The sequence below is a fragment of the Gallus gallus genome, unplaced genomic scaffold (assembly GCF_016699485.2).
Source record: "Gallus gallus isolate bGalGal1 unplaced genomic scaffold, bGalGal1.mat.broiler.GRCg7b scaffold_88, whole genome shotgun sequence".
In the NCBI taxonomy this organism is placed as follows: Eukaryota; Metazoa; Chordata; class Aves; order Galliformes; family Phasianidae; genus Gallus; species Gallus gallus.
Genome location: NW_024096040.1, coordinates 15,842 through 29,894, shown reverse-complemented (window position 1 = coordinate 29,894; position 14,053 = coordinate 15,842). Strand labels below are relative to the sequence as shown.

At 44.8% G+C, this 14,053-nt stretch overlaps 1 long non-coding RNA gene across 1 annotated transcript; it reads left to right on the top strand.

The window, feature by feature from the left end:
- The first annotated feature begins 6,978 nt into the window (after positions 1-6,978).
- On the top strand, positions 6,979-13,558 carry LOC101750589. The gene is made up of 4 exons (XR_003077290.3): positions 6,979-7,035; positions 7,401-7,512; positions 7,790-7,858; positions 13,245-13,558. It is a non-coding gene; the product is annotated as an uncharacterized LOC101750589 (long non-coding RNA).
- Positions 13,559-14,053: the final 495 nt, after the last annotated feature.

Genomic DNA, 14,053 nt, shown 5'->3' with positions numbered 1-14,053 from the left:
AATCACTAGAACAGGCTGCACAGAGTCACACACAGTCTGGCCTTGAATGGCTGCAGGGATGGAGCATCCACAACCTCCTTGGCAACCTGTTTCAGTGCTTCACCACCCTCTGCATGCAAAATTTCCTTGTAATATCTAACCTAAACCTCCCCATTTCAGTTCAAAAGCATTCTCATTTGTTCTATCACTATGCACCCTTCAAAACAGCTGTTCCCCCTCCTGTTCAAGTACACCTCCCTTCAAGTACTGAAAGGCCACAGTGAGGTCTCACATCAGAGCTTTCTTGTCCGCAAGCTAATCAAGGCCCATTCTGTTAGCCTTTCCTTATAGGAGAGATGGTCAGAGTTCTGATCATCTTAGTTGTTCTCTTCTCTACCCACTTCAAGAGGTCCTCGTCCTTCCTGTAGTAGGGGCTGCCAGACTGGACGCCGTATTTCAGATGGGGCCTTGCAAGAGCTGAGTAGAAGGGTACAATCACCTCTCGCTGTCTGTTGGCCAGCTGTTTTTTAATGCAGTCCAGGATGCAGTCGGTCTTTTAGGCTGCGAGCGTGTATTGCTGCTTCCGTCCAGCTTGTCATTCGCCAGCCTCACTAGTCCTTCTCTACAGGGCTGCTGTCAAGGAGATTTTGTCCTGTTTGTCTAAATATCTGGGATTGCCCCGACGCACATGCAACGCCCTGCATTTGGCCTTATTGAACCTCATTAGGTTCACGTGGGCCCGCTTCTCCACGTCCCATTCTCCAGGTCCCATCTCTAGTTCTTAATTTTCTAATTCTTATTCTTTCTCTCATTGTTTTTGTAATTGTTTTTTTTTTAAATCCATTTCCAGTTCTCTTTCCAGTTCAAATTCTTTTTCTTATTGTAATTAATTTTCTAATTCTTTTGTAATTTTTTCTAGTTAATTTTCTAATTCTGACGCTTTTCATTTTTCTAATTCTTTTTCTTATTTATTTTCCTTTTTCTTTTCCCCTTTCTTTTTCTTTTTTAGTTCTTTTCCTAATGTTTTTCTTTTTCCTTTTCCAGTTGTTTTTCCTTTTCCCATTCTTTTTCCTTTCCTTTTTCTAACTGATTTTCTAAATGTGTTTCTTATTCTCTCATTCTAATTCTTTTACTTCTTCTAATTTGAGTTCTGTTTCATTCTCTATTTCTTTTTCCTTTTTTTTCCTTTTTTTTTTCTAATTCTGTTTTCCCTTTTCCATTTTCCCCTTCTATTTCTGCTTCTGCTTCTTTTTCTTTTTTTTTTTTTGCTTTCTAGTTCTCATTGTTCTGATTTTATATTTTTTTCTAGTTCTAATCTCTTCCCATATCTAATTCTTTTTCCTTGCTCTTTTTCTTTGCCCTTTTTCTAATTCTTTCTTTTCTTTCTTCTTTCTATTTTTTTTTTTGTAATTATTTTCTAATTCTTTCTATTCCAATTTCTTTGTCTAATTCCTTTTCTAATTCCTTTTTTCTAGACTTTTTCCTTTTCCTTCTTCTCCTTTTTCTAAATCTTTCCCAGCGTATCAATTTCACCGCTCAGGTTGGGGTTATCTGCAAAGTTGCTCAGGGTGCACTCGATGCCATCATCTGTGTCACTGATGATGATGTTGAAGAGCACCGGTTGCAAGATCAACCTCTAAGGCACACCACTTGTGACCAGCCTCCACCCTGATGCAGAACCATTGATCATTGCCCTTTGGCTGCATTCAGCCAACCCGTTTCTCATTCATCGACCAGTCCATCCTTCAAATCTACACCTCTGCAATTTAGAGAGCAGGATGTAGTGCCTGACCAAGTCATAGGTTTTGCAGAAGTGCAGGTATATGACATACACTGCTGTTCCTGTATCCAGCCATGCCATCACTACATAATATGAGGCCACAAGATTAGTCAGGCAAGATCTGTTCTCGGTAAAGCCGTGCTGGCTGTTTGATGATGTCGTGTTGCGGAAAAAATGTACAAATGAGGTATGTCCAGCAAGAGTTCTGTCATTAGTAGCAGTCAGATGTTAGAGGAGGAGTAAGAGGACCCGAGTCAGACTTCCTATCACACGTGTGACTTGCGTGCATGTGCACTGCCAGGGTCTACCTGTTGTTTTTTTCTCAGGGTTTGGGCAGTGATTTTGGAGTTACCATACGGACGGAAAATATCTTGTTGACTTATTCCAATCTGTTTAATGTCCTTCTTCAGTATTTCTGCAGAGGCCATGAGAGAGTGTTTGAGTTCATGATGGACTTTGACTGCTCAGTGGTACCCCATGGAAGTGTTCATCTCTTCTTTTTTAATCTCTGTACAGTGCTCTTGTTTTTGTTTTTTGGGTTTTTTGTTTGTTTGTTTATTATGTATGCATTTATTTCCTGCTGCATGTCAAGTTTTTCTTTATCTCGATTCCTTTCTGCTCTCCTTTGATACTGTCATGTCGCTTTTTTGTTGTTGTTGTTTTCTTTTCTTTTCTTGCCTCCATTTCCATTCCGCAGCCTGTAAGAGTTTGCTTTGTCATCCAAATTTTTGGTTTACCATTCTTTGCCCTGGGTAAAATGTTGCACAATCAAATTTTAGAGGTTCTGTTGGCAGAGGGTGTTATGTCCGCTGTAGTGTGAATAAAAGAAAACATATTTTGGTTCACAAGGCATGTGAACAAAGGCATGTCTGGTGCTGAAAACAAAGTGCAATGGTCTAAGATGATGAAAATCATAGTAATGACAGACAGAAAGCATAGTAACAATTTGCGTCAAACAAGAATAAGGCCAAGCCCAGGATCTGTGGCTATGGAAACAAAAGAGAAGATGTTTACCTTTGGAAGGTCATAGGTTGGCAGGGATCTTGAGGAAAATGCGCTCCTCTGCACGTTTGACCCTTAAATGTGGTTCGGGAGGGGGTGGGTCTTGGCTCCGCCCCTTCCTGTCATTGGGTCAGATTGATTGCACCTGAGCTGCTTTGTGTTGGCCCCGCCTTCCAGGAGGTGTTCGATTAGTGTTTTGGGCTGTGAATGAGTATGTGCACCACACGGGCCCTATTGGCTTGGGGCCTATTGTGCCAGATTATGCATGTTGGCTGTTAGAAGCCTTTTTGATCATGTGGAACTCTGTGTGGAGTCCTAAAGTACACTAAGGGAGCTTTGTGGGGCAGTACTCTGACACAGAGCATCACACGTATTGAGAGTAAGAGTGTTTTTAGATGCAGTCAGCGACGGGAAGTCTTTTTTGATGAACCTGATAGCTTTTTATGATAACATCATGTGCTGGAGAGCTCATGGTGAAGCAGTGCATGTGGTTATATTGATTTCAGTGAAGGACTCGTCACTGTATTGCACAGCATGTGTGCAGGTAACCTACAGAATTGTGGTCCAGATGATTGGATAGCGAGGTGGATCACGAAGCTGCTGAAGGGAAGAAGCCGGAGAGATCTGGTGCATGAGACAGAGTCTAGTTGGCACCTTGTGTCTAGCAGTGTCCCTTGGGGATAGATAGTGGGACTGGTGCTATTTACTATATTCATTAATGACTTGGATGAGGGAATAGAGCAAGGTCAGGAACACTGATGACAGAAAATTGCAAGGAGTGCCTGACAAGCCAGAAGGCTTTGCTGACATATAGGGTGATCTAGACCCTCAGGAGAGTTGAGTGGGATGGAATTTCGTGAAGTACACTATGGGCAGTAGTAGAGCATTGCATGTGGGAAGAACCATATGTATCGTTATAGGTTGGGGAGCTCCCCATTGGAGCGCAGTATGGGTGAAAGGGACTTGGGCTTCGTGGAGGACGAGAGGAGGAACATGAGCCAGTACTGTGCGCTCGTGGCCTAGAAGGCTAATGGCATTCTGTGGTGTATTAGAAGGGGGATGATTTGTAGGTTCAGAGTATTTCTCCTCTCAGTGTAGTTTTTAGATTCAAGGAGACTGTGGTTTGATGTTATTCATGTATATAAATACAGGTAGGCTGGGTGTGAGTAGAATTGAGGAAGGCTGTTGTCAGTGACATTCGGTGATATGAGCAGCAGTAATGGGTGCTGGATTGAACAGAGCAGGTTCTGCTTAAAATTTGAGATCCATCTTCTTTATCGTGAGCATGAGAGAACACAGGTACAGGCTGTAAAGAGAGGTTGTAGGGTGTTCTTCTCTGCAGACATTAATAGCCCATTTGGATTTGTTCCTCTGTGACCCGCTGTAGGTGTTCCCACTCCGGCTCAGGCATTGGACTAGATGTTCTGCGAAGGTGCTTTCCAATCCCTGATGTTTTGTGGTTTTGTGTTAGAGTATGTATAGAATTGTATCATTATGGAATCACAAGGTTTGGATGGATCTACGAGAGTATGTAGTTCAGTTGTGCTGTCATCCGCATTACTACCATGTGGTACTAAGCCATATCTTGTAGTATGTCATCTAGCTGTCTATTGAACGCTACCTTGGACGGAGAGTTCAGCAGCTCCTCTGGCAGGCCATTCCTGTGCATGACTGCCTGTGAGAGAATACATTTTTACTCATGTGTAATGAAATCTCACGTGGTGAAATTTGTGGCTGTTTCTTGTATTACTGTTTGTTTCCTGGTAGAAGAGGCCAAAGCCCTCCTCATCACAACCTAACTTCAGGGAGCTGTGGAGTGTGGTGCAGTGTCTCCTGAGTGTCCTCTTCTCAAAAGTAAACAATCAGTGTGGGAATACAGGAACATCTATTCAGAGCAGCAGCTGTGGAGCAATGTAAACAGTATGCGAGGCAACGACGTGTAGAAGAAGACAGAAAAGAAGAGGAATGGCTCATGGCTGTGCCTGGACAAGTGCCCACATACACGGTTCAGGAGCATTTGTAGAATACAAATGTGTTGATATGTACAGATGCAGGGGAAAGTTGTAAGAGTGCATGAGAAAACTGAAAAAGGAAACTTGTGAGTGTATGTAAGTTATGTGAGAAATTGTAATAAATTATTTGAATCGTTGATGTCTGAGTCTGTGCATCAGATGCTGCATTTTGCAGCTCCCTTAGTTGCTCCTAAAATCTGTGCTACAGATCCCTCACCAGTATTGTTGCCCTTCTGTGGACATGTTCCAAGGCCTCAGTGTCAAGGTGAGGTGCCAAGAAGCGAACACTGCAGCTGAGGTGTCGCCTCAGCAGCGCTGGGGTATGTTTATCACAGAATCGTAGAATCACCAAGGTTGGAAAAGACCCACAGGATCACCCAGTCCAATCATCCACTCATCACCAATAGTTCTCATTAAACCATGTCCCTCAACACAACGTCCCAATGTTAGTTGAATACCTCCAGAGTTGGTGACTCCACCACCTCTCTGGGCAGCCCATTCCAGTGACTGACCACCCTTTCAGAGAAGTAGTATTTGCTAACGTCCAGCCTGAACCTTCCCTGGCACAGGTTGTCCCCGCTCCTGATCACCACACTTTTTCTCATGCAGGCCACAATGGCATTGGCCCTCTTTGCCTCCCAGGCACACTGTCGGCTCACATTCAGGCGAGCACCAGGCATCACCTGCAGGTCCATTTTGTCTTTGCAGTTATGTAGCCAATCTGATCAAAGCGTATAGAGCTGTATGGGGTGATTGCGGCCAAAGTGCAGGACCGGCACTTGGCCTTGTTGAATGTCATCCCATTCTCTTCAGCCCAGCAATGCAGCTTATCTAGATCTGTCTGAAGGGCCTCCTTACTGTCAGGCAGATCTGTACTAGCTCTGAAGTTGGTGTTATCTGTACACTTAGGGTATAATCAGTCTCCTCATGTAGGTCCTCAGTAAAGATATTAAACAAGATGGGCCTCAGTACCAGCCCCTGGGGGACAGCAGTTGTAATGGGTTGCCAGCTGGAGTTAACTCCATTAAGTACTATCTGCGAGGCACGGTTGTGTAGCATGTTCCTTACTCCAAGAAGAGTACGCCTGTGCAGGCCACGAGCAGCCTGTTTCTGCAGGAGCATATTGTAGGAGACCTTGTCAAAGGCTTTGCTGAAGTCTAGGTAGACTACATGCAGAATTATTGCATCTTAAAATCCTGGATTGTTCATGCTTGAAAGGGATTTGATACATCATCGAGTTTCAACAGCTATCCTGTGGGTGGGGTCCCCAGCTAGTAGATCTTGTGGGTTTGTTTGAGGTTGTGACTATTTTCTTAAGGTTTGCAGTGCTTGACCTGGGATGTCTCTAGGGTACCATGTCTGCTAGCGAGGCTGCCCAAAGTGGCCAGTGGGTGTGGCAGAAGGTTTGGGTATTTTAGAGTTAAGGGAGGGTTGTGGTAGCAATATTCAGCATAGTGTGTGGGCTTTATGTGCCATGGACTATAATGAGCAGGTCTGCGAGTGTTTTGCAGTCTGGCAGCCAATGCTTGCTGAACCTGGTGTTGTTGTTATGTCTGTAGAGAGTACTGAGTGTTTATGGCAGTGTTTGGGATATCCTAGAGTATAATGCCAGTATTTTAGATCTTTGAAGGCAGTGGACATGTGTAGGAGTTTTGTTTTGTGCTTGGAATACACCACAGAGCTTTGGCATTGGTGTTGTTCACAGTGGCAAGTTGTGGTGGGGTTGACCGACAGTTTTTCCATCGTGTCTTTTGAAAGTCCTGGCACGGTCCCCTGCCCCTGTTGGCATTGGCTGTCAATCGTCCTTGTGGGTCCTCAGTCCTTTGCTGCCCTCCAGCCGTGCAGCCACCTCCCCTCTGCTGTCCCTCTGCCTCCACCACCCCGCTGCCGTCTTCGCAGTGTTGCTGTCGGCATTCTTGCCGTTGCACCCGTAGCTGTTGCTGCAGCTCCCCTCGCTTCCACCCCCCCGGCAGTCGACGACCCCCCCCCCCGTCGCCGTCAGTGCTTCACCCCGCTGTCGGTCCTCTGCCTGCTGTTGTCTCAGTGTTTGGCCCCTTTAAACCGTATCGCCGAGTCCCGTATGGCGATCGTCTCAGTACGCTGGCCCCGCCCCCGGCCGCCCTTTCGCCCCGCCTTCCGTTTGTGACGTCATTGGCCCCGCCCCTCCACCCGCATTCAAAAGCCGTGTTTCAGCCGAGGGAGGTCAGTCTGTCGGCAGCTCCCGTCGGCTGCGGATGGTGCGGAGCCCTCCTCCGGTGTCAGGTAGGGTTGCTTTGGATTCCCCTTTTTTCGCTTCGTTGCCGGGGCGGTCCCTGCCGGGGCGGTCCCTGCCGGGGCGGTCCCTGCCGGGGTTGCCCCGCGGGACTTTGCTGGAGCAGCTCCCTGGGAGCGGCTGCTATAGCGCTCAGGTGAGTTTCTTAATAGCCTCAGAATATGAGTCTTTAGTAGCTGTTGTGATGTTTCTCCTAATTTGTGTATTATGTTGTGTTGTGGAGTCTTGATGCACTGGGCTTTTTGCACGCTGGTGTGGTTTTTGGTGCTTGCACTTCTCACTTTGTACTGTTTGATTGATTGATTGATTGCTGCTATTTTACTCTGACTGTTTTTCCTATTTTCTTTCTTTCCAGGGTATCTTGTTCTCTGTGGCAGCATGGCATTCTTCAGTTTGTCAGGTGAAGCGGGAGTGCTGTCTGTTGGTTTGTAGTTTCAGCAGGTGCGTTGCAAACTGGAGTTTGTGAGGTAGGTGTTGCCAGAGGTTTGTGATGTGCTCGTTTCCTTTGCAAGAGGGGGGCAATTGTTTTTAAGTAGACATAAGGCTGTTGTTTGAGTTGATATAGATCAGCAACATGTCTTGATTGTTGTCTGCATCCCTGCAGTGAGTTGAGTAGTCAGCAGCTTTTTGGGCTTGGAAGTAGGGATGTTGTTTTCAGATTGGAGCTGTACAGGGCGTATTTGTGGAAGAGGGGCAAGCTTATATGTGCTGGGTTCAGTTCTTAACATTTTCTGTGTTGGACAGACCGTCATTCAGAAGTGTGGCATTCCTGTGGGGGTTAAGAAGCACACTGTGAAGTTTACAGTTCTTCAGGTATGTGGGAAGAAACAGAAGGGTTCTTGTCCTTGAGAGGCTGAAGTGCTTACTTTGAGTTGAAGGTGGTCATCCTAATAGCTAAGTGCATTGTCTGTACTTGAGTTTTTTCCTGTTGGCTACTGTGGCCTTGTTAAGCATTTCCTGGAATTGTTGTGTTTTGGGGTTGTTTACAGGTTTTGCTCTCTTTCTGTTTGTTTTCTTCCTGAATTTTTGTTCCTGTTCCCTTTACCTTTGTATTGGCTTTCTGTGGCAGTTTTGGTTGCCTTTTTATTAGCGTTTGTTTTAGTTTTGTTTGGGTCTTTTTTTTTTTTTTTTTTTTTGGTTTTGTCGTCTTTGCTTTTGTGTTTCAGTTCTAGTATCATTCACCTTTGCTTTTGTATTCTGTGGGTGTTTCTGTTTTCTCCTTTGTGTTAGCTCTGGATTTCCTTGTGTGTTGTCCTTTACCTTTTGGTTCAGTTTTTCCTGGGTGTTTTCTTTGCCTCTGTTGGATTTTGTTACTCTTTGGCGGTGTTCTGAGTTTGTTTTAGCACTGTGTGAGTGTTTTTTCTTATGTTTTGGTTGTTCTTTGCTTCTGCTGCATGTTTGGTTTGCCTTTGCATTTGGTTTTGGTTTTCTTTATTTGGCCTCTTTTTCCCTGGGTTTTGCGTTCAGTTTGGTTTCATGCTGTACTGTGCATTGTGATTGTTTTCGCATTTGTTTTGGGTTCCCTTTGGTGTTCTACTCTGTGTCACCTGTACTTCTCTGTTGGGTTTCTGTTGTGCTTTGTTAGTTTTTTTTTGTTTGTTTTTTGGGGGTGCTTTGGTTTTTGCCTTCTGCAGGTGTTTTGCTGGTTTTTGATTTTTGTGGGTCCTTTCTTTGTGTCTTTCCCCTTTTAGTTACCCTTTTAGTATTTGTTGGATTACTTCTAGATTTTGTTCTCCGGTGTGTTTTGTGGTTTGTTCCCCCCCCCCCCCCGCCGCCCCCACTTTTTTCTGCGCTGTTTGTGATTTGTTTCCTCTCAGTGTTAGTTGCTTCCATTTGTTTTGTCATGCTGTTTGTGTTGTGTTTATATTTTGTTCTGTTAAGTGTTTTGCTTTTGGCTTTGCCTTTGATTTAGTTTCTCCTTGGTGTGTTTTTTTGTTTTTTTTTTTTTTTGCTTGTTTTAGTCATGACCTTCGTGTTTTGTGGGCCTTGTTTTTGCTTTTGCGTTAACTTTCTGTGGCTGCTTTCCTTGCTCTTTGGATGTATTTTTTTGCTTTCTTTGAGTGCTTCTTATTTTTGGGTTCCTTGTGCTTTTGCCTTTGCTTTTCCTGTGTGTTAGCTTCATTGTTGCACTGGCTTTTGTGTTTTTTCTTCTTTGTGGGGCTTTTCTTTGGTTTTGTTTCAAGTTTTATTGGCGTTTTGTCTTGGTGTTGTGTTTGTGCCCGTGCAGTAACTTTACTTGGATGGGATTTTTGTGGTTGGTGGGGTTTGTTCTTTTTGCATTTGCTTTGTATGGCTGTTATAGTTGTTTCTTGCATGTGATGGTGGTGGTGTGTGTGTGATTGCTTGGGTTTTTTTTTTTACTGTGTCTTTTGTCCATTTTTACTTGTAGGCTTTTGTGGGCTTCTTTTTGGTTTTTAGCTATGGGTTTGCTTATAGTGGCTTTTGTGTTTGTTTTAGCTTTTTGGGGAAGATTTGTTTTCAGAATTTCTTCTGTTTGGTCTAGGTGACCTCATTAATTTTGGCTCTTGGGTTTTTTTTTTTTCTGTTCTTGTTGGGTTTTTTGCCAGTTTTAGTGTTCTGTGGTTTTGCTTTTTTACTGGTTTTTCTGTGTTTGGTAATTGCTTTTTGTTTGTGTTTGTTACGCCATGTTCTTAGCTTGGTTTTTGATCTCCCATGGTGTTTTTTTGTCTTTGTTTTCTATTCTGTTTTGGTTTTCCTTTGCCTTGGTTTATTTATTTGTGTGAATTGTGTTGGTCTTTGCTGTTTCTGCACCTTGCTCTTTTCTTTCTGCTAGCAGTTTCTTTTGGCCTTGTCTTTGACTTTTTGCTCGCTTGTCTTTCTATTGCGTTTATCTTGTGTGTGTGTTGTTATGCAATTAGCTGTGTCTGTTTCTGTCTCTGTTTTCATGCAGGGCTTTGTCTTCTGTGGTTGTTGCCTTTGTTTTCTGTGTTACTGTTAGCAAACACAAACTAATTTGAAAAGCTGGGATCGGATGCGTTGGGGATGTGACTTTGACTTATATGTAATTGTTGTGAATGTCATTCTAATTGCTTTTCTTTACATTTAATTGTTGTTGATCTTGAAGGGTTATGCTATTTGTAATGCTAGGTGCTGTTCTGATTATTGAACCAAGTCTGCAGTGTAATCTTAAAGGTTCAGTAGATTTGGTTCTTATGAACAGCTGTATGCTTAGAAGGTGTTGTAGAATGAGTAGTGAAAATTTTACTTGAAATAATCATCACTTGAATTGTTGCATCTGTTTGTTGGACTTGGCTGTCTGTCTTGTCTTCTTTGGGGTTACCTTCAGCTTTTGTTGTTAGCATGTGTGGATTTGTAACGGTGTTCTAGGTTTCTTGATGGACTCAGTAAGTTTTTTTACTAACACATGTGTAATCTGTTTATGTGTGGGTGTCAGTCCCAGTTGTTGAAACAGTTTCTGGATCTGTGGCTTTACTGCCTTTGCTATCAGTCTTCCTTCTTCCTCACGTTATTGTCTTTTTTTTTGGTCATGTTTTTCTTGCTGTGATTTGTGTAACAATATTTTTCTATTCTTTGAGTTGCTCATCTTCAATTGTTGTGTCGTGTAGTGTAGCTGTGGGCTTTTTTGGAGCATTGGCTGTTTGGTCTTTGTGCGTGTGTGTGGTGATGCTACTTGTCTTTGTTATTGTGCATGAACTTCTTGCTGTTGTGTGACTTGTTGCTTGTTTTGATTATGCCGTAGCATCTTGTCTTAGCTTGTGTGTTTTTTCTTGTGTTGTCATAGGTCTTCAGTCCTGTTTGTGCTTTGAATCCATGTTAATAGGTGTTGGTTTTGGACAGTAGCTGCATTTCAGTTGTTTCATCTGTACTCTTAACACTTGGTTGTATCACTTCCATTTATATAGTGAAGTGTGGAGCTTTTGTAGTGTGTAGTTGCCATTTTCTTCCAGAGAGCATGGTCAATAAACGTGCTAAAGCCTTTGTGTTGCTTGTGGTGTTGTGTCATCGAATCATAGAATCACAGAGCTGGAAGGGGTCTGCAAGATCCTTTACTTCACCCGTCTTTCCATTTCTGTTGCTACCACAGGCTGCTAACCCATTTCTCCTATCTCCTCATGCCGATGCCTCTCAAACAGTGCCAGGGACAGTGACTCCAGCACTTAGCTCGGCAGGGCATTGCAGCCCTTGACCCGGCTTTGACAGGAGTTTTTCCTTCTGTGTATTTTAAATGCACTCTGGTAGGATTTGTGGTATTTCCTCAGGTCTTGTTCATTGCTTGTGTGAAGAGGCCAAACAGCTTCTGCTCACAACATCTGTGCAGTCTGTTGTGGAGTGCAATGAAGTTCTTTGTTGGAGTCCTGTTCTCAGGACTGAATTACCGTATGTCTTTCAGATGCTTCTCATAAGGCTTGTACTTCTGACCCATCACAAGTTTTGTTGCTGTCATTAGGAGGTGTTCAAGGTCACACGTGTTTGTTGCAGTGGGTGGCCTGAGACTGAACAGAGCAGTACAGGTGCAGTCTCACCAGTGGTGAGCACAGCAAGTTATTACCTCCCTGCTCCTGATGGCCCCAGTGTTTGCCATGCTCGCCAGGATGCCTTTGGCCCCTTTTGCCACCTGGGCCCATTCTTAGCTCTTGTTCAGCTGAGCATTAACTCATACCCCTAGTAGCCTTTCCTTTTCACAGATGTTAAGTGCGGCTTCAAGTGCCATGTAGAGTCATGTTGACTGTATTTTGTAATTTCAGCTCTGGGATTGGATGCTGACATGTTCTGCTTTTTTTGAGTAATAATCCTAGACGAGTGCTGATTTTTGGCCAGGGTGGTCATTGCACTGACTTCAGCACGGGTATTGGATTTTGGCTTTCCAAATTGGAGTATAGCTTGGCCTCGCTTACGGGGTTGGGTTAGCTTTGCTTTGTTTGTTTCTAGCGCAGGGCTAACCCAACCCCGTAACCGACGCACGGCCGTCGGATGGAGGCCTTTTGCGCTCCTTCCCGGCCACTCTGAGACTCGTGCCCATTTGTGGCGGGTCTGAGTGTTGCGCTGATTTCAGCGCGGGTATTGGATTTTGGCTTTCCAAATTGGAGTTTAGCTTGGCCTCGCTTACAGGGTTGGGTTAGCTTTGCTTTGTTTGTTTCTAGCGCAGGGCTAACCCAACCCCGTAACCGACGCACGGCCGTCGGATGGAGGCCTTTTGCGCTCCTTCCCGGCCACTCTGAGACTCGTGCCCATTTGTGGCGGGTCTGACTGTTGCGCTGATTTCAGCGCGGGTATTGGATTTTGGCTTTCCAAATTGGAGTATAGCTTGGCCTTGCTTACGGGGTTGGGTTAGCTTTGCTTTGTTTGTTTCTAGCGCAGGGCTAACCCAACCCCGTAACCGACGCACGGCCGTCGGATGGAGGCCTTTTGCGCTCCTTCCCGGCCACTCTGAGACTCGTGCCCATTTGTGGCGGGTCTGACTGTTGCGCTGATTTCAGCGCGGGTATTGGATTTTGGCTTTCCAAATTGGAGTATAGCTTGGCCTTGCTTACGGGGTTGGGTTAGCTTTGCTTTGTTTGTTTCTAGCGCAGGGCTAACCCAACCCCGTAACCGACGCACGGCCGTCGGATGGAGGCCTTTTGCGCTCCTTGCCGGCCACTCTGAGACTCGTGCCCATTTGTGGCCGGTCTGTCTGTTGCGCTGATTTCAGTGCGAGTATTGGATTTTGGCTTTCCAAATTGGAGTATAGCTTGGCCTCGCTTATGGGGTTGGGTTAGCTTTGCTTTGTTTGTTTCTAGCGCAGGGCTAACCCAACCCCGTAACCGATGCACGGCCGTTGGATGGAGGCCTTTTGCGCTCCTTCCCGGCCACTCTGAGACTCGTGCCGATTTTTGGCCGGTCTGTCTGTTGCGCTGATTTCAGCGCGGGTATTGGATTTTGGCTTTCCAAATTGGAGTATAGCTTGGCCTTGCTTACGGGGTTGGGTTAGCTTTGCTTTGTTTGTTTCTAGCGCAGGGCTAACCCAACCCCGTAACCGACGCACGGCCGTCGGATGGAGGCCTTTTGCGCTCCTTCCCGGCCACTCTGAGACTCGTGCCGATTTTTGGCCGGTCTGTCTGTTGCGCTGATTTCAGCGCGGGTATTGGATTTTGGCTTTCCAAAGTTGAAGTTTGCTTGTAGATAAGGGCTTGTGATATATTGTTACTTTGGCATTTATTTTTTTCTCTTTGTGTTTCAGGTTTGGAGTGGAGTTCCTTCCTGTGCTGGCTGAGGTCTGTGCTTTCCTGGATTTTAGTTGTGTGTTCTATATGAGCAATATTGGGCTTTTTTTTTTTAATTTTTGTGGATTCTTTGTTGTATAGCATGTTTTCCTATGTTTACTGTGGTTATGAGATTTTGTAATTTTGCTGTATGCACATAATATGTATTGGAGCATGTAAAGGATTTTTTTGGATATATACTGACTATGTCTTGTTTTTATGGTATTTTTGCCTGGTAGTAAAAAATACAAACTGTTAAATAGGCTTGAATGTGATATTTTGGAGTTGCATTAGGGTTAGGGTTAGGGTTAGGGTTAGGGTTAGGGTTAGGGTTAGGGTTAGGGTTAGGGTTAGGGTTAGGGTTAGGGTTAGGGTTAGGGTTAGGGTTAGGGTTAGGGTTAGGGTTAGGGTTAGGGTTAGGGTTAGGGTTAGGGTTAGGGTTAGGGTTAGGGTTAGGGTTAGGGTTAGGGTTAGGGTTAGGGTTAGGGTTAGGGTTAGGGTTAGGGTTAGGGTTAGGGTTAGGGTTAGGGTTAGGGTTAGGGTTAGGGTTAGGGTTAGGGTTAGGGTTAGGGTTAGGGTTAGGGTTAGGGTTAGGGTTAGGGTTAGGGTTAGGGTTAGGGTTAGGGTTAGGGTTAGGGTTAGGGTTAGGGTTAGGGTTAGGGTTAGGGTTAGGGTTAGGGTTAGGGTTAGGGTTAGGGTTAGGGTTAGGGTTAGGGTTAGGGTTAGGGTTAGGGTTAGGGTTAGGGTTAGGGTTAGGGTTAGGGTTAGGGTTAGGGTTAGGGTTAGG